Source organism: Salmo trutta, unplaced genomic scaffold (genome assembly GCF_901001165.1).
Source record: "Salmo trutta unplaced genomic scaffold, fSalTru1.1, whole genome shotgun sequence".
In the NCBI taxonomy this organism is placed as follows: Eukaryota; Metazoa; Chordata; class Actinopteri; order Salmoniformes; family Salmonidae; genus Salmo; species Salmo trutta.
The window spans coordinates 2,163,409-2,183,198 of record NW_021823043.1 but is presented as its reverse complement, the minus strand read 5'-3'; the positions used below and the strand labels follow the sequence as shown (position 1 = coordinate 2,183,198).

Here is a 19,790-nt window from a genome sequence, read left to right as displayed (position 1 = left end):
ACCCAGTCAGGACATTGGTTCCTCCCCACCCAGTCAGGACATTGGTTCTTCCCCACCCAGTCAGGACATTGGTTGGTCCTCTCCATCCAATCAGGATCCCTCTAACAAGCCAGAGGGATCTATTCTTCACTTCCTCCCTCACACTTATATTCAGGTAAAGGCTAGAGACTGGAGGCTGGAGGTTGGAGACTGGAGGCTGGAGACTGGAGGTTGGAGACTGGAGGCTGGAGTCTGGAGGCTGGAGGTATCCAGTGCTTAAAATCACCTTTATAATAACGCATTGAATGTATATCATCACTTTTGCATACTGGCATAAAGCAGTAGAGTACAAGGTGCTTGTAGAAGTTGCATACATGGGAAAAAAATGTCCCATTTTCCCAGAATGTGTAGCCTAGGGTCCAGGAAAAAATGTCCCATTTTCCCAGAATGTGTCGCCTAGGGTCCAGGAAAAAATGTCCCATTTTCCCAGAATGTGTCCCCTAGGGTCCAGGAAAAAATGTCCCATTTTCCCAGAATGTGTCGCCTAGGGTCCAGGAAAAAATGTCCCATTTTCCCAGAATGTGTCGCCTAGGGTCCAAATGTCCCATTTTCCCAGAATGTGTCGCCTAGGGTCCAGGAAAAAATTTCCCATTTTCCCAGAATGTGTCGCCTAGGGTCCAGGAAAAAATTTCCCATTTTCCCAGAATGTGTCGCCTAGGGTCCAGGAAAAAAATGTAGCCTTTTTATAAACACTTTTCATGCAATTCTACATCATTTAGATGACTGGAGACCTTAGCATAATCTTTTTTAATACCTCCCAAATGATCGAAATGACAGGATACTTTGACATTGACAAACGGAGATCAATAAAAACGAACTTGTCTTGAATCCATCAATAGCCTACAGTAGGTCTAGGTGTATGGAGACACATATTGTACAATATGAGGAGGAAATGATCGTCCTAAAAAATCTCTCCAGTTTCACTGATTCACCCAATGATGCGCGTTGCTCTATACAGGCTACAATGTTGAGCAAACCATAAACACGGTCCGGCCCAACACAAATCAATTCTTACAATATCAGACACGCTTTCACATCAGGCCACGTTTTTTATGGGGCAGGAGAATAACAGAGGAGGCAAATGTAATTAACTCTGAATGATTTGATTGTGAAGAAAGAAAAAATGTCATGCCAAGAGAGGTACCGGATCCCGGCAAACGGGTTCCGGAACGAAACTGTCCAAAATTGAGAGGTGCCGGATAATGTTCCGGCAGGATCAGGCTCAAATTAAGCACTGGCTACATCACTGCTCCTGAAAAGCACCTGTAGTCCAACCTCCAGCCCTACAGGCACCGAGAGAGAGGAACAAACCTCCTGTTAGAGAGTGAGGAAGTAGGATGGGCTCCTTCCTAATCACTACATAGACTGGGACATCATCATACACCCACTAACCTCAGTGGAGGAGAGTTACCAGTTAGGCCTAATACATTGCATTATATTTTCAAATAGCACATCAAAAATAGCTTGATGGTGGAGTGTGCTGAATTTATGTCCAGGAGTCAGACCTGGGTTCAAATACTATTTGAAATGATTTCAAATACTTTATCTGGGCTTCTTACCCTCTGCAGTGAGAAGGCCCCTACCCTCTGCAGTGAGAAACCTCCTACCCTCTGCAGTGAGAAGCCTCCTACCCTCTGCAGTGAGAAGCCTCTTACCCTCTGCAGTGAGAAGCCTCCTACCCTCTGCAGTGAGAAGCCTCCTACCCTCTGCAGTGAGAAGGCTCCTACCCTCTGCAGTGAGAAGCATCCTACCCTCTGCAGTGAGAAGCCTCCTACCCTCTGCAGTGAGAAGCCTCCTACCCTCTGCAGTGAGAAGGCTCCTACCCTCTGCACTCCTACCCTCTGCAGTGAGAAGGCTCCTACCCTCTGCAGTGAGAAGGCTCCTACCCTCTGCAGTGAGAAGGCTGCTACCCTCTGCAGTGAGAAGGCTGCTACCCTCTGCAGTGAGAAGCCTCCTACCCTCTGCAGTGAGAAGCCTCCTACCCTCTGCAGTGAGAAGCCTCCTACCCTCTGCAGTGAGAAGGCTCCTACCCTCTGCAGTGAGAAGGCTCCTACCCTCTGCAGTGAGAGGGCTCCTACCCTCTGCAGTGAGAAGCCTCCTACCCTCTGCAGTGAGAAGGCTCCTACCCTCTGCAGTGAGAAGCCTCCTACCCTCTGCAGTGAGAAGGCTCCTACCCTCTGCAGTGAGAAGGCTCCTACCCTCTGCAGTGAGAAGGCTCCTACCCTCTGCAGTGAGAAGGCTCCTACCCTCTGCAGTGAGAAGCCTCTTACCCTCTGCAGTGAGAAGCCTCCTACCCTCTGCAGTGAGAAGGCTCCTACCCTCTGCAGTGAGAAGGCTCCTACCCTCTGCAGTGAGAAGGCTCCTACCCTCTACAGTGCTAGGTGATGAATCACAGTATCAGTGGGTGTTTGCAGCATGGCGCTACACTGGACTATGATGGGGCATGTGTGTAACAGTTCAGGTATCGAACCCCGGTCGTCTGTTTAAAATATATATATATATTTCACCTTTTATTTAACCAGGTAGGCTAGTTGAGAACCAGTTCTCATTTACAACTGCGACCTGGCCAAGATAAAGCAAAGCAGTTCGACACATACAACAACACAGAGTTACACATGGAATAAACAAACATACAATCAATAATACAGCAGAAAAATCTATATACAGCATGTGCAAATGAGGTAGGATAAGAGAGGTAAGGCAATAAATAGGCTATGGTGGTAAATTAATTAAAATATTGCAATTAAACACTGGAATGGTAGATGTGCAGAAGATGAATGTGCAAGTAGAGATACTGGGGTGCAAAGGAGCAAGATAAATAAATACAGTATGGGGATGAGGTAGATTGGATGGGCTATTTACAGATGGGCTATGTACAGGTGCAGTGATCTGTGAGCTGCTCTGAGAGCTGGTGCTTAAAGCTAGTGAGGGAGATAAGAGTCTCCAGCCTCAGAGATTTTTGCAATTCGTTCCAGTCATTGGCAGCAGAGAACTGGAAGGAGAAGCAGCCAAAGGAAAAATTGGCTTTGGAGGTGACCAGAGAGATATACCTTTATTTAACTAGGCAAGTCAGTTAAGAACAAATTCTTATTTAAGGCGGGGCTTTACCTAGCAGAGACTTGTAGATGACCTGGAGCCAGTGGGTTTGGCGACGAGTATGAAGCGAGGGCCAGCCAACGAGAGCATACAGGTCACAGTGGTGGGTAGTATATGGGGCTTTGGTGACAAAACGGATGGCACTGTGATAGACTGCATCCAATTTGTTGAGTAGAGTGTTGGAGGCTATTTTGTCTGTGTGCCTCACAACCATGTTAGACCATGTTATCCCTCTGAGCTAAAGCCTACATATATCTATTAAAAGCTCAGTCTAGGTTACGCTTCATGTGAACGTACAATAGTTCACCAAAGATGTAACAGCCTCCATGAGGAGAAACAAGACAGAGATATATTGGATGGAGTATACTGCAGTGGTCTCTCACCTCTCATAAGAGAAGACAGCAGGTCTTCCTTCACACATACTGTACACACGCACGCACACAAACAAACACACACAACCACACATACACAACCACACACACACAGGCAGCAGGTCTGTTCTCACCAGGTGAGAAGACAATGTGATTACCCAGCATGCATTGGAGGAGGCTTTATGAGGGAGAGTGGAAACATGGCAGGTCTGAGATTCACTTCCCATCAGGTCACAGAGCCTAGATCACACAGACACACACACAAACACACACACACAAACACACACACACAAACACACACACACTAACACACACACACACACACACACACACACACACACACACACAGAGAGAGAGAGAGAGAATACTGGAGGAGAGCTTGTCAGATGCACCATAGTATTATGTAACAAAGTACAATGTTATCTGAATCCGTACTGTTTCCTCCCAATCTTACAATCTATTCAGCATGTATTACTATACAACCTGCTTACTGGCCAGTAATGACTAGAGAGGTAATGTGACTGTACACCTCGTAGTATAGATATGAATGGACTATTAGTGCTTAATAATATAATTATCATTAGAGGGATGGAGGGGATTACTGTGTGGGGATTGGGACCTCTCTTCTCTCCAGCCCCCCTCTCCGGGTCTATCCCCTGATTCTCCTCTATCCTCGATTTCTGCCAGGGATTGACCCTGATTCCCCCCCCCCCACCTATTCACCCACCTCTTCACCCACCTCCCCCCACCTCCCCCCTTACCCTCCCCCACCTCCACCTCCTAACCCACCTCCCCCCTTACCCCCTCCCCCCTCCACCTAGTCACCCACCTCCCCCCTTACCCTCACCCACCTATACCTCCTAACCCATCTCTCCCCTTACCCCCTCCACCTAGTCACCCACCTCCACCTCCTCCCCCATCACCCCCCCTCACCCACCCCATCACTCTGCCCCCTCACCCACCTCCACCCCCATAACCCACCTCCCCCACCCTCAGACTACTAATCCTGCCTGATGAACAGATGGAGGGATGAAGGATAGGGGGATGCCAATTCACACTCGTCCTCGCCGCCATCGTCCTGTCCTTTCATCCTTACCATCCCAGCAGAGCGAGAGAGAGAGAGATCGAGAGAATGGGGATGTGTCAGGTGGGACTGGGGATAGAGGACAAGGTCTTTATGTGGAACGACCAGTGATAGCAACATTTAGCATGTTATTACTGTAACCATAAAGGTCTAACAGCTTTGCTCTGAAGGTCACACACCTGGTGCCATAGTAACTCATGTTGTTGTTAAACACAGTGTCACGCTCCGAGGCTCTGAGGCCACATGTAGCCTATCTGTTCATCAATAGCTTTTACCTTCCAGTGTAATGCCACTGCATATCAATGAAATCCAATGTGATCTACCCAGATTGGCCACCGGAATGTATAGCCACCGATCAATACAGCACAAAGCAGTTAAGAGAGAATGTACATTGATCTTGATTTGGAACCTGCAGAGAAAAGATGGTGCTAAACAGAAACAGATTTCTTAGTGTGTATTTGTTGACGTCAATGTAAGTGAGACACTGACAGCTCGTAATAAAGTGTTACGTTATTTCAGGGAATTCACATTTTCTGCTTTTAAAAAGATCAATAACTCAATAAAACACTACTAGTGAAAGTACTTAGTGACAACGGCTGATGTACTTTAAAAGACAGACTGTTAGTCCCCAACAACATGACTCCATCACAGACAGAACTATGGTCCATGATTAAAAGCTATTTTTGGGACTTCATTTTTCCTCCAAACCACTGTGCCCTTTAAGAGAAAGGGAATTGGTGCGTATGCTGTAACATCATAACATTGAAATGCCCACTGTAGCCTGAGGAGTGGGCCTTATCTGCTGTGGATTGACTGACTAGACCAGATTCACATCAAAGGCATACACTGTGTTTTACTGTAAGTTCATTGGTATCTGATTCTGTTCCCTGTGGTGAACACAGACACACACATGTTCACAAACACACACATACACACACTGAGCCTGTATGGATTCACCCTGCAGGGTTCCTTCTCTGGCTGAACTCATGACCACTGATGAGATGACCACAGATAAGTGATGGCCACAAAACCAACGACCAGTAACCCCCAAACAACCGGCCAGCTACCGAACAACAATAAACCCAACAACCTCTACTAAGAGACTGAGGCAAGGCAAGTGCACTCTCAGAAATAAAGTTCCATACAGAACCATTTGTCCTGTAGGAGAACCTGCTGAAAAAGTTCCATATAGAACCATTTGTCCTTGTAGGAGAACCCTCTGAAAAAGTTCCATTTAGAACCATTTGTCCTGTAGGAGAACCTTCTGAAAAAGTTCCATATAGAACCATTTGTCCTGTAGGAGAACCCTCTGAAAAAGTTCCATATAGAACCATTTGTCCCTGTAGGAGAACCCTCTGAAAAAGTTCCATTTAGAACCATTTGTCCTGTAGGAGAACCCTCTGAAAAAGTTCCATATAGAACCATTTGTCCTTGTAGGAGAACCCTCTGAAAAAGTTTGAGATAGAACTATTTGTCTTTGTAGGAGAACCCTCTGAAAAAGTTCCATATAGAACCATTTGTCCTTGTAGGAGAACCCTCTGAAAAAGTTCCATATAGAACCATTTGTCCTTGTAGGAGAACACTCTGAAAAAGTTTGAGATAGAACTATTTGTCTTTGTAGGAGAACCCTCCAGATAGAACTATTTTTGGATCATATTGAACCCTTTTCGGTTCCACGTAGAACCTCTGGTTCCACTGTAAGGGTTCTATCTTGAGTCTTTTTTCAGAGGGTTCTCCTACAGGACAAATGGTTTTACATAGCACTCTTCCTTTCTGAGTGTGGCAACTGGCACTGCAATGAATCCAGAGACTGTATGTCCGTCCATACACTGAGTGGACAAAACATTAAGATTACCATGCTATTTAAATGACATTGACTGACCAGGTGACTCCAGCTGAAAGCTATGATCCCTTATTGATGTCACTTGATCCACTTCAATCAGTGTAGATGAAGAGGAGGAGACAGGTTAAAGAAGGATTTGAAATCCTTGAGACAACTGAGACATGGATTGTGTATGTGTGCCATTCAGAGGGTGAATGGGCAAGACAAAATATTGAAGTGCCTTTGAACAGGGTATGGTAGTAGGTACCAGGCACACTAGTTTGTTTCAAGAACTGCAATGCTGCTAGGTTTTTCATGCTAAGTTTCCTGTGTGTATCAAGAATGGTCCACCACCCAAAAGACATCCAGTCAACTTGACACAACTGTGAGAAGCATTGGAGTCAACATGGGCCAGCATCCCTGTGGAACGCTTTCAACACCTTGTATAGTCCATTCCCCAACGAATTGAGGCTGTTCTGAGGGCAAAAGGGGGGGATGGGGGGTGCAACTCAATGTTCTTAATGTTTTGTATACTCAGTGTAGTTGCCAGTAGTTAGTTAAGTCCAGTACATACTGTACTGTCGTTTGACAGTGCTGAGAGCAACATATGAAAGTGTAAATAAATATATTAAACAAATAAATGTTAAGGAACATACTGATTCTCCAACAAATATAATCAATTTCAGCGATGACTGATACTTAAAGGTTGCTCTTACCTATGGGAATCCAATCAAAGGGGTTTGTCCTCCAGTTGGAGATATCCACACACTCTGACTGCTGAGAAGGACTTCAGACCTGGAACACAAATGAATGAACATTAGACGCAAGCTTGGCCATCCCACCATAATGTATCTGTCCTGACATAAAGGAAGATCTAGGAGAAGGGAAATGGCACAGAGGAATGTAAAAAATGCCGTAGTGTGAGGTAGTAAGGGTTGTAAAATGTACAGGGGTATCTAGTTCACATGGCATTTGTTCTGCATGCCCTAGAAATCTACTTTTTACAGATGTGGGATCTTAATTTGAGCCAGTTTGCTACAGCAGGAAGATAATCCTGCAGCAACAGGAAATGTGAGTTATTATGTGGATTCTAATTAATTGTAGAGGTTCATACATTTTTTCATTAGAGCAAATCAAGTTTGATATTTAAAAGAGGAAATCTAAAACTTTAGAAGCCTTTTAAAACTCAAATACACTACACATTTGTATTTCCTGTTGTGCAGGAAAATTCTCAGCAACTAAAGAGTCATCAAATAAAGATCCTACATCTGTACATGCAATAATTTCTTTCACCTGAGTGAAAAAAGGACAAAAAATATAACTTAAAAGGAACTTATTATTAGATATTTCATCAAACAGAAAAACAAAGAGATACTCCAAAGGCATAAAGAGAAGACAACACACAGGACAGTGTGTGTGTGTGTGTGTGTCTTATTATGGTAAAATATCTAGAAAAATACACACACACACACACACACACACACACACACACACACACACACACACACACACTTCATGACTATGAATACCTTATCATAACTACCAGTGAAACAAGCCATTATTTTCCCATTTGTGGGAAAGAGCATGACAGATAACAAGCATTTATAACCAGATATTTTTCTAAACATAAAACAAGGACATTATAACTGTAGTTAGCTCATTCAGTAACTATTCTAAGTAACCTATAAATCTGGCCCTTCTAACTCTCTGTTTGATTAAATCACATCAGACAAGCCATCTACCCTTCTCCTGAGATGCGTCCTGAATAGCACCCTATTCCATACATAGCGCTCTACTTTGGTCCAGAGCCCTATGGGCCCTGGTCAAAAGTAGTGCACTGCATAGGGAATAGGGTGCCATTTGGGACGCATGCCTCCCCATGAAGCAATCAGCAGCAGCTGCTCTCAGGCAGGCAGAAGCAGAGAAAAGCTAACACACTCCAACTACACAGGCCTGACCCCAAGCCCTACACAGTTACTATGGAGACAGAGAGAGAGACAGACAGAGAAAGAGAGAGAGCGAGAGACAGAGAGAGAGGGGGGAAGAGAAAGAGCGAGAGAGGCAGAGAAAGAGTGAGAGATAGATAGACAGAGAGGGGGGAGGGGTGGGAGAGATAGAGAGAGAGAGAGAGAGAGAGAGAGAGAGAGAGGCAGAGAGAGAGAGAGAGGCAGAGAGAGAGACAGGCAGAGAGAGTCAGGCAGAGAGAGTCAGGCAGAGAGAGAGAGAGGCAGAGAGAGAGAGAGGCAGAGAGAGAGGGTGGAGGAGGAGAGATGAAGTGAGAGCAGGAGAGAGAGAGAAGCCGGCATATAAAACATAAAAGCGTTGTGAGCGGGAATCGGTGAAAGAGCATGTATTATTTAGTGTTAAATCTAAAACCGCTTCATCATCACAGAGCGGGAAGAGAGGAGGAGAAAGGTACCGTACATATGAATGCTTTAAGGGAAATCCACACACACAACACAGAGAGCCTCCACACAGGTTCCACATCTCCTCTGCTCTAGGACTGTACTGAGGGCTGAGGACACGTACGCATGCAAACACACACACAATATATAATTATATATCAGCATAATGTCATATAGGGCCATTAATACAAAACTGTTCATTCCTCTCTGGCTAGAGGTGAGGTGTGTGTGTTCCTGCGTGCGTGGAGTAATTTAATGTAAAAATATACAGTTGAAGTCGGAAGTTTACATACACCTTAGCAAATACATTTAAACTCAGTTTTTCACAATTCCTGACATTTAATCCCAGTAAAAATTCCCTGTCTTAGGTCAATTAGGATCACCACTTTTTTTAAGAATGTGAAATGTCAGAATAATAGTAGAGAGAATGATTTATTTCAGCTTTTATTTCTTTCATCACATTCCCAGTGGGTCAGAAGTTTACATACACTCAATTAGTATTTGGTAGCATTGCCCTTAAATTGTTTAACTTGGGTAAAACGTTTAAGGTAGACTTCCACAAGCTTCCCACAATCAGTTGGGTGAATTTTGGCCCATTCCTCCTGACAGAGCTGGTGTAACTGAGTCAGGTTTGTAGGCCTCCTTGCTCGCACACGCTTTTTCAGTTCTGCCCACAAATTTTCTATAGGATTGAGGTCAGGGCTTTGTGATGGCCACTCCAATCCCTTGACTTTGTTATCCTTAAACCATTTTGCCACAACTTTGGAAGTATGCTTGGGGTCATTGTCCATTTGAAAGACCCATTTGTGACCAAGCTTTAACTTCCTGACTGATGTCTTGAGATGTTGCTTCAATATATCCACATAATTTTCCTCCCTCATAATGCCATCTATTTTGTGAAGTGCACCAGTCCCTCCTGCAACAAAGCACCCCCACAACAGGATGCTGCCACCCCCGTGCTTCACGGTTGGGATGGAGTTCTTCGGCTTGCAAGCCTCCTCCTTTATCCTCCAAACATAACGATGGTCATTATGGCCAAACAGTTCTATTTTTGTTTCATCAGACCAGAGGACATTTCTCCAAAAAGTACAATCTTTGTCCCCATGTGCAGTTGCAAACTGTAGTCTGGCTTTTTTCTGGCGGTTTGGGGATAGTGGCTTCTTATTTGCTGAGCAGCCTTTCAGGTTATGTCGATATAGGACTTGTTTTATTGTGGATATAGATACTTTTGTACCTGTTTCCTACAGCATCTTCACAAGGTTCTTTGCTGTTGTTCTGGGATTGATTTGCACTTCTTGCACCAAAGTACGTTCATCTCTAGGAGACAGAACGCGTCTCCTTCCTGAGCAGTATGACTGCTGTGTGGTCCCATGGTGTTTATACTTGCGTACTATTGTTTGTACAGATGAATGTGGTACCTTCAGCCATTTGGAAATTTCTTCCAAGGATACAGTTGAAGTCGGAAGTTTACATACACTTAGGTTGGAGTCATTAAAACTCATTTTTCAAACACTCCACATATTTCTTGTTAACAAACTATAGTTTTAGAAAGTCAGTTAGGACATCTACTGTGTCCATGACACAAGTCATTTTTCCAACAATTGTTTACAGACAGATTATTTCACTTATAATTCATTGTATCACAATTCTAGTGGTCTGAAGTTGACTGTGCCTTTAAACAGCTTGGAAAATTCCAGAAAAATATCATGGCTTTAGAAGCTTCTGATAGGCTAATTGACATCATTTGAGTCAATTGGAGGTGTACCTGTGGATGTATTTCAAGGCGTACCTTCAAACGCAGTGCCTCTTTGCTTGACATCATGGGAAAATCAAAAGAAATCAGTCAAGACTTCAGAAAAAAATTGTAGACCTCCACAAGTCTGGTTCATCCTTGGGAGCAATTTCCAAAAGCCTGAAGGTACCACGTTCATCTGTACAAACAATAGTACGCAAGTATAAACACCATGGGACCACGCAGCCGTCATACCGCTCAGGAAGGAGACGTGTTCTGTCTCCTAGAGATGAACGTACATTGGTGCAAAAAGTGCAAATCAATTCCAGAACAACAGCAAAGGACCTTGTGAAGATGCTGGAGGAAACAGGTACAAAAGTATCTATAGCCACAATAAAACGAGTCCTATATCGACATAACCTGAAAGGCCGCTCAGCAAGGAAGAAGCCACTGCTCCAAACCCACCATAAAAAAGCCAGACTACGGTTTGCAACTGCACATGGGGACAAGACTTTTTGGAGAAATGTCCTCTGGTCTGATGAAACAAAAATAGAACTGTTTGGCCATAATGACCATCATTATGTTTGGAGGATAAAGGGGGAGGCTTGCAAGCCGAAGAACTCCATCCCAACCGTGAAGCACGGGGGTGGCAGCATCATGTTGTGGGGGTGCTTTGCTGCAGGAGGGACTGGTGCACTTCACAAAATAGATGGCATCATGAGGGAGGAAAATTATGTGGATATATTGAAGCAACATCTCAAGACATCAGTCAGGAAGTTAAAGCTTGGTCGCAAATGGGTCTTCCAAATGGACAATGACCCCAAGCATACTTCCAAAGTTGTGGCAAAATGGTTTAAGGATAACAAAGTCAAGGTATTGGAGTGGCCATCACAAAGCCCTGACCTCAATCCTATAGAAAATTTGTGGGCAGAACTGAAAAAGCGTGTGCGAGCAAGGAGGCCTACCAACCTGACTCAATTACACCAGCTCTGTCAGGAGGAATGGGCCAAAATTCATCCAACTTATTGTGGGAAGCTTGTGGAAGGCTAACCGAAACGTTTGACCCAAGTTAAACAATTTAAGGGCAATGCTACCAAATACTAATTGAGTGTATGTAAACTTCTGACCCACTGGGAATGTGATGAAAGAAATAAAAGCTGAAATAAATCATTCTCTCTACTATTATTTTGACATTTCACATTCTTAAAATAAAGTGGTGATCCTAACTGACCTAAGACAGGGAATTTTTACTGGGATTAAATGACAGGAATTGTGAAAAACTGAGTTTAAATGTATTTGACTAAGGTGTATGTAAACTTCCGACTTCAAATGTATATATATTTAACAAGGAAAGTAAGAACAAATTCTTATTTACAATGATGGCCTATACCGGCCAAAGCCGGACGATGCTGGGCCAATTGTGCGCCACCCTATGGGACTCCCAATCACGTCCGATTGTGACACAGCCTGGATTCGAACCAGGGTGTCTGTAGTGACGCCTCAAGCGCTGAGATGCAGTGCCTTAGACTGCAATATGTTTTTTTCTCAAGGCTGTTTGAGGGAGAGATAGAGGGAAGGAAGAACAGAGAAAAGAAAGAATCATGTCTAAAGGTGATTGGTTTATATGATAGGAGATACTATACCTACCAGCCAGTAAATCAGCTGTACTACATTAAAGTTGTGAGAATCTAGGAGATACTATACCTACCAGTCAGTAAATCAGCTGTACTACATTAAAGTTGTGAGAATCTAGGAGATACTATACCTACCAGTCAGTAAATCAGCTGTACTACATTAAAGTTGTGAGAATATAGGAGATATTATACATACCAGTCAGTAAATCAGCTGTACTACATTAAAGGTCTACAGTACAGTATAAAACACTATCAACATTTCATATTCTCACAGGACAACAATTAACAGCATACATTTAGAATACAGACACTAAGAATGCATTATTGTCTTGTCTGATAAGAACAAGTCAATTGTAATGTTCAAATGACATAGTGTATCAATGACACTGTATGTAGGCTCAGTCTCATTATGATGTAAGGCAGTATTCACCCTGCCGTGTGTGTGTGTGTGTGTGTGTGTGTGTGTGTGTGTGTGTGTGTGTGTGTGTGTGTGTGTGTGTGTGTGTGTGTGTGTAGCCTAATCCGTTCAGGAAAGTCTTTGAGGTGCCGGTGAAAACAGTGTTTCATTACACCCAGTCTGTCTACCACCTCCTCCCCCTCCCTCCCTCTCTCCCCCACCCCTCCCTGTGCCTGCACTGCACACACACCCACCCCTCAATACGCCTGCATCGCACACGCTGGCAGATTAAAAACAACCCCTTTGTCCCCCCACAATGTGGGTTAACACACTTCCTGGTGCTCCACAGACTGTCAGACAGACAGACAGCACTATGACTGAGAATTGAGACACATAGGCTACTATCCAGTGTTTGTGTTAGTCGATATAGGCCTACTACACTGTCTGAGTATATCACAGTCTACAGAAAGCATGACGGGTTCCTTTTATACTCCTGCCAGGTGATTGATAGCAATTTAATTTGGCATTCAATTAAAAATCATTGTAAGAGCTATAGGGGGTTATTTCAATTGAGCATTTACATAATGGTCCTTTCACTGGGGAATCAAAAGCATCTGTCATTATACAGAGACTCTATAGACTAGAGGTCATGTACATGGGAAAACGTTATCTGTCATTATATAGACTCTATAGACTAGAGGTCATGTACATGGGAAAACGTTAACTAACACACACACACACACACGCCTCACATTGTTAACAAAGTGATGTAGAGCCGTCTTCAGTACAAGAGCTACAGACCAATCATCTGTTAGTACAGGAGATATAGACCAACCATCTGTTAGTACAGGAGCTATAGACCAATCATCTGTTAGTACAGGAGATATAGACCAATCATCCGTTAGTACAGGAGATATAGACCAATCATCCGTTAGTACAGGAGCTATAGACCAATCATCTGTTAGCACAGGAGATATAGACCAATCATCTCTTAGTACAGGAGATATAGACCAACCATCTGTTAGTACAGGAGATATAGACCAATCATCTGTTAATACAGGAGCTATAGCCCAATCATCTGTTAGTACAAGAGCTATAGACCAATCATACTTTAGTACAAGAGCTATAGACCAATCATCTGTTAGTACAGGAGATATAGACCAACCATCTGTTAGTACAGGAGATATAGACCAATCATCTCTTAGTACAGGAGATATAGACCAACCATCTGTTAGTACAGGAGCTATAGACCAACCATCTGTTAGTACAGGAACTATAGACCAATCATCTGTTAGTACAGGAGATATAGACCAATCATCTGTTAGTACAGGAGATATAAACCAATCATCTGTTAATACAGGAGATATTGACCAATCATCTGTTAGTACAAGAGCTACAGACCAATCATCTGTTAGTACAGGAGCTATAGACCAATCATCTGTTAGTACATGAGATATAGACCAATCATCTGTTAGTACTGGAGATATAGACCAATCATCTGTTAGTACTGGAGATATAGACCAATCATCTGTTAGTACAGGATATATAGACCAATCATCTGTTAGTACAGGAGCTATAGACCAATCATCTGTTAGTACTGGAGATATAGACCAACCATCTGTTAGTACAGGAGATATAGACCAATCATCTGTTAGTACAGGAGCTATAGACCAATCATCTGTTAGTACAGGAGCTATAGACCAATCATCTGTTAGTACAGTATGTCCAGTAGCAGCTCAACAACGGCAGGTTGAAGCTTCTGGTCAACTGGCACTATTCTATCATTTCCTGCACAGAGCCGTCCTCCATTCATTCCCATTCACCACAGATCCGTCCTCCATTCATTCCCATTCACCACAGAGCCGTCCTCCATTCATTCCCATTCACCACAGAGCCGTCCTCCATTCATTCCCATTCACCACAGAGCCGTCCTCCATTCATTCCCATTCACCACAGAGCCGTCCTCCATTCATTCCCATTCACCACAGAGCCGTCCTCCATTCATTCCCATTCACCACAGAGCCGTCCTCCATTCATTCCTATTCACCACTGAGCCGTCCTCCATTCATTCCCATTCACCACAGAGCCGTCCTCCATTCATTCCCATTCACCACAGAGCCGTCCTCCATTCATTCCCATTCACCACAGAGCCGTCCTCCATTCATTCCCATTCACCACTGAGCCGTCCTCCATTCATTCCCATTCACCACAGAGCCGTCCTCCATTCATTCCCATTCACCACAGAGCCGTCCTCCATTCATTCCCATTCACCACAGAGCCGTCCTCCATTCATTCCCATTCACCACAGAGCCGTCCTCCATTCATTCCCATTCACCACAGAACAGAGTATGTCAACTAATCTGCCTCAAATTCTCATTTTATTGTTAGGCCTATTCTATATCACACATTCCATGGTGTGTGTGAAATCACAGTGCTGTATTAGCCATATGGTTATGGTTATGGTGTGTGTGTGTGTGTGTGTGTGTGTGTGTGTGTGTGTGTGTGTGTGTGTGTGTGTGTGTGTGTGTGTGCGCGTGCGTGTGTGTGCTGCAGTGTCTGGAGCTGTAGTACTCACAGAAAATGACAAACGTCTTCATTAAGTGGTCAGGCTGTTTAGGGAACCATGTAGCGTGTGATTGCAAACACACATTTCCTTTGTCATGACTTGACACCTGATTAATTGCGACCAGACTTCCCATATCCCATATGCTGAACATGTTGCCCTCCCCCACTGTATTGTAGAAATGTAATTAACTCAGATGAACCACACAACTGATCTTTTCTGGGGGAGACTCTAGTGTCTTTGTTGCCAACAATCGAAACTCCCTTGATCAATTTAACAGTACATTTCAGGCTAGTTTACAAGATGAAATCCCAACACAAAGCCATTGCATATGTCTCCACTCTCTACATGAGGTACCAGTTGGCAGGCACCATGTACTCTACAGAGAACACAGTGGAAAAACATCACCCCTGAGATACATATGAATCCCAGAAGCCTCCTTTTTTCCATGCCCACCAGGAAGGAAGAGTGTTATAGTAACATACCATAGAGTAGTGTGAAAGGGACCCTTTACCCCCTGGCCTTCTACTCAAGTTAACACTGTCCCATCTAGCACCATCTAGCACCATCTAGCCCTGTCTCCCCATCTAGCACCATCTAACCCTGTCTCCCCATCTAGCACCATCTAGCCCTGTCTCCCCATCTAGCACCATCTAGCCCTGTCTCCCATCTAGCCCTGTCTCCCCATCTAGCCCTGTCTCCCCATCTAGCCCCATCTAGCCCTGTCTCCCCATCTAGCACCATCTAGCACCATCTAGCACCATCTAGCACCATCTAGCCCTGTCTCCCCATCTAGCACCATCTAGCCCTGTCTCCCCATCTAGCACCATCTAGCCCTGTCTCCCATCTAGCACCATCTAGCCCTGTCTCCCCATCTAGCACCATCTAGCCCTGTCTCCCATCTAGCCCTGTCTCCCCATCTAGCCCTGTCTCCCCATCTAGCCCCATCTAGCCCTGTCTCCCCATCTAACACCATCTAGCCCTGTCTCCCCATCTAGCCCTGTCTCCCCATCTAGCCCTGTCTCCCCATCTAGCCCCATCTAGCCCTGTCTCCCATCTAGCACCATCTAGCCCTGTCTCCCATCTAGCCCTGTCTCCCCATCTAGCCCTGTCTCCCCATCTAGCCCCATCTAGCCCTGTCTCCCCATCTAACACCATCTAGCCCTGTCTCCCCATCTAGCCCTGTCTCCCCATCTATCCCTGTCTCCCCATCTATCCCTGTCTCCCCATCTAGCCCTGTCTCCCCATCTAGCCCTGTCTCCCCATCTAGCCCTGTCTCCCCATCTAACCCTGTCTCCCCATCTAACCCTGTCTCCCCCATCTAGCCCTGTCTCCCCATCTAGCCCTGTCTCCCCATCTAGCCCTGTCTCCCATCTATCCCTGTGTCCCCATCTAGCCCTGTCTCCCCATCTAGCCCTGTCTCCCCATCTAGCACCATCTAGCCCTGTCTCCCCATCTAGCCCTGTCTCCCCATCTAGCCCTGTCTCCCATCTAGCACCATCTAGCCCTGTCTCCCCATCTAGCCCTGTCTCCCATCTAGCACCATCTAGCCCTGTCTCCCCATCTAGCCCTGTCTCCCATCTAGCACCATCTAGCCCTGTCTCCCCATCTAGCCCTGTCTCCCCATCTAGCCCTGTCTCCCCATCTAGCCCTGTCTCCCCATCTAGCCCTGTCTCCCATCTAGCCCTGTCTCCCATCTAGCACCATCTAGCCCTGTCTCCCCATCTAGCCCTGTCTCCCATCTAGCCCTGTCTCCCCATCTAGCCCTGTCTCCCCATCTAGCCCTGTCTCCCCATCTAGCCCTGTCTCCCCATCTAACCCTGTCTCCCCATCTAACCCTGTCTCCCCCATCTAGCCCTGTCTCCCCATCTAGCCCTGTCTCCCCATCTAGCCCTGTCTCCCCATCTAACCCTGTCTCCCCATCTAGCCCTGTCTCCCCATCTAACCCTGTCTCCCCATCTAACCCTGTCTCCCCATCTAACCCTGTCTCCCCATCTAACCCTGTCTCCCCATCTAGCACTGTCTCCCCATCTAACCCTGTCTCCCCATCTAGCCCTGTCTCCCCATCTAGCCCTGTCTCCCCATCTAGCCCTGTCTCCCCATCTAGCCCTGTCTCCCCATCTAGCCCTGTCTCCCCATCTAGCACCATCTAGCCCTGTCTCCCCATCTAGCCCTGTCTCCCCATCTAGCCCTGTCTCCCCATCTAGCCCTGTCTCCCCATCTAGCCCTGTCTCCCCATCTAACCCTGTCTCCCCATCTAACCCTGTCTCCCCATCTAGCTCCATCTAGCCTCATCTAGCCCTTTCTCCCCATTTAGCCCCATCTAGCCCTGTCTCCCCCATCTAGCTCCATCTAGCCTCATCTAGCCCTGTCTCCCCATCTAGCCCTGTCTCCCCCATCTAGCTCCATCTAGCCCCATCTAGCCCTGTCTCCCCATCTAACCCTGTCTCCCCCATCTAGCTCCATCTAGCCTCATCTAGCCCTTTCTCCCCATTTAGCCCCATCTAGCCCTGTCTCCCCCATCTAGCCCTGTCTCCCCCATCTAGCTCCATCTAGCCTCATCTAGCCCTTTCTCCCCATTTAGCCCCATCTAGCCCCGTCTCCCCATCTAGCTCCATCTAGCCCCATCTAGCCCTTTCTCCCCATTTAGCCCCATCTAGCCCTGTCTCCCCCATCTAGCCCTGTCTCCCCATCTAGCCCTGTCTCCCCCATCTAGCTCCATCTAGCCCCATCTAGCCCTTTCTCCCCATTTAGCCCCATCTAGCCCTGTCTCCCCCATCTAGATCCATCTAGCCCCATCTAGCCCTTTCTCCCCATCTAGCCTCATCTAACCCTGTCTCCCGTCTAGCCCCATCTAGCCCTGTCTCCCCATCTAGCCCTGTCTCTCTCATCTAGCTCCATCTAGCCCCATCTAGCCCTTTCTCCCCATCTAGCCCCATGTCTCCCCATCTAGCTCCATCTAGCCCCATCTAGCCCTGTCTCCCCCATCTAGCCCTGTCTCCCCATCTAGATCCATCTAGCCCCATCTAGCCCTTTCTCCCCATCTAGCCTCATCTAACCCTGTCTCCCATCTAGCCCTGTCTCCCCCATCTAGCCCTGTCTCCCCATCTAGCTCCATCTAGCCCCATCTAGCCCTTTCTCCCCATCTAGCCCCATCTAGCCCTGTCTCCCCATCTAGCTCCATCTAGCCCCATCTAGCCCTGTCTCCCCCATCTAGCCCTGTCTCCCCCATCTAGCTCCATCTAGCCCCATCTAGCCCTGTCTCCCCCATCTAACCCTGTCTCCCCCATCTAGCTCCATCTAGCCTCATCTAGCCCTGTCTCCCCCATCTAGCCCTGTCTCCCCCATCTAGCTCCATCTAGCCTCATCTAGCCCTGTCTCCCCCATCTAGCCCTGTCTCCCTCATCTATCCCTTTCTCTCCCATTTAGCCCCATCTATCCCTGTCTCCCCATCTATCCCCGTCTTCCCATCTAGCTCCATCTAACCCTGTCTCCCCCATCTAGCTCCATCTAACCCTGTCTCCCCCACCTAGCTCCATCTAACCTTGTCTCCCCCATCTAGCTCCATCTAACCCTGTCTCCCCCATCTAGCTCCATCTAACCCTGTCTCCCCCATCTAGCTCCATCTAGCCCTGTCTCCCCCATCTAGCTCCATCTAGCTCCATCTAACCCTGTCTCCCCCATCTAGCTCCATCTAACCCTGTCTCCCCCACCTAGCTCCATCTAACCCTGTCTCCCCCATCTAGCTCCATCTAGCCCTGTCTCCCCCATCTAGCTCCATCTAGCTCCATCTAGCCCTGTCTCCCACATATAGCCCTGTCTCCCACATATAGCCCTGTCTCCCCCATCTAGCTCCATCTATCTCTGTCTCCCCCATCCAGCTCTGTCTCCCCATCTATCCCCATCTAACCATCTCCCCCATTTGGCCCCTCTTAACTCTGTCTCACCCATTTAGCCCCATCTAACCCTGTCTAGCCCTCTCTCCCCATCTCATCTCCCCCTTTCACCTCCCTCTCTCACCTCCCCAATCTCCCCCTCTCACGTCCCCCTACCACTTCCCCCTCCCACCTCCCCCTCACCTTCTACCACTTCCCCCTCCCACCTACCCCTCATCTCCTCTCACCTCCCCATCTAACCCATCCCCCCTCCCACCTACCCCTCATCTCCTCTCACCTCCCCATCTAACCCATCCCCCCTCCCACCTACCCCTCATCTCCTCTCACCTCCCCATCTAACCCATCCCCCCTCCCACTATCTCCCCTTCTCCAGCTGTGAATGACGTGTAAGAGAAGGACAGGATTAGTTTGCATGGTGCTCCTGGTTTTTCATTGACACAGTGTGAGTGTTAACATCCTTCAGACAAGGGGGACTGTACAGAGAGAGACCACCGGCCACACAGACACACACATACCTGTCACACAAACAAAGAAGGCTCTTTTTATTTATTTTCTCCCGAATTGGTAGTTACAGTCTTGTCCTATTGATGCAACTCCCGTACGGACTCGGGAGAGGCGAAGGTCGAGAGCTATGCGTCCTCCGAAACACAACCCCGCCAAGCCGCCCCAACGTGTCGGAGGAAAACACCGTACAGATTAATTACTATGGAGATGAACAAAACAGGATTCTTCTATCAGGAAGTAGTTCCAC

The 19,790-nt window shown here is 46.5% G+C and overlaps 1 protein-coding gene across 16 annotated transcripts in view; it reads right to left on the bottom strand.

Moving 5' to 3' along the window:
- LOC115188370 (neuronal cell adhesion molecule) overlaps nucleotides 1-19,790 on the bottom strand; it is a 125,104-nt gene that overhangs the window by 53,831 nt on the left and 51,483 nt on the right. For all 16 annotated transcript variants that reach the window (XM_029747142.1, XM_029747144.1, XM_029747148.1 and 13 more), the window contains exon 2: nucleotides 7,129-7,207. The gene's annotated coding sequence lies outside the window, so the exon portion shown is untranslated. The remainder of the gene's footprint in view (nucleotides 1-7,128; nucleotides 7,208-19,790) is intronic.